This window comes from Montipora foliosa, chromosome 12 (assembly GCF_036669935.1).
Source record: "Montipora foliosa isolate CH-2021 chromosome 12, ASM3666993v2, whole genome shotgun sequence".
In the NCBI taxonomy this organism is placed as follows: Eukaryota; Metazoa; Cnidaria; class Anthozoa; order Scleractinia; family Acroporidae; genus Montipora; species Montipora foliosa.
In genome coordinates, this window is record NC_090880.1 from 31,093,931 (window position 1) to 31,095,248 (window position 1,318).

The following is a 1,318-nucleotide window of genomic DNA, read 5'->3' on the forward strand; positions in this document are numbered from 1 at the left end:
TTCTACTCCCCCCTGATGGAATGCTAGTCCATCGCAGAGTTACCCCCAGCATTTTCGTCGATACCCATTTATATACCTGGGTGGAGAGAGGCACCGTGAGAGTAAAGTGTCTTGCCCAAGAACACAACACAATGTCCCCGGCCAGGACCCGAACCTGGACAATTCGATCGGGAGTCGAGCACTCTAACCATGAGACCACCGCGACTATGTACTGGACACATCGGAAATAAGCGTCAGAAGATTCAATAACATTATTTAGCCTAACAAAAGACTTTGTGTAAGAGTTTTGTCCCAAAAGCTAATCATTTTTTTGAAGCAGTGGGACGTCTTATCATATGGTTTAATATTTAATTCCTGTCTTAGTTTGCAGCCTGAAATGGCAATCAGTTGATGGAATGACTGAATTCGGATTAATAATAAGTAATAAAGGACCCGTCTTTGTTGACGTTCGTAACACATGGTATCCGATGCTCCCTGTTCAAAAACGAAATTGGAATCCTCTAAAACAAATAAAGAACAAGACTCGGACAGAAGACAAAAATATTAACAGTGCTGTTACATGAAATGAAGTAGACAAACTACAAACTTTACTCTTTCACTGTTTTTGAGGAATGTTAAGCATTTGTCAGAGAGGAAAAAATAAAGTATTTGTTTTCTTCGGAATTAGAAAAGAAATTAGATATGTTTTTTAAAGCTAAAATATATGGCGCCTGTCTATTGCTATGGTGACGTCACAATAATGCGTGCATCTTGTTAAAAATAAGTTACCCCAACGTTACCGTCATATGAGGAACAGTTGTACAGCCATTCCCTCTAGATCTAATGGGAGAGTCTTTTCAAATTGTCATGGAAAACTGCTTTGAGACACCTTGAGACTTTCTGTGATTTCTAACGGGAAGATATCGGCCAAAAACAAGTCATCGTTAATACATTTGTAAATTACCACTGTGATGACGAATATCATTGTCGATAAGAGTACAGATAACGCTGAACCCCATTCGATTTGTTAAATGCCTATCTCTTTCTCTGCAATGAAATTTTTTTACGGTGGTTAGAATTATTCAGAAAGCTTTCAGTACGTCAAAGATGGCTGCGAACAAGGCCGGTATTGATTGACATCTGCAGATGGCACCATGTATTAACCGTCAAGGGGGTTTAAGGAAACGTCTTTCTGTAAAACCTAGATTGATTAATGTGACAAATATGATATGTTGAGAGAACCGGGTTTTTTTCTTGCAACCTTGTTGCTGGTCCAATTCATCAACTAACGTTTGATTTTGCGTTTAGTTTGCAGATGGTCTTGGTGTGTGAGGCGGTA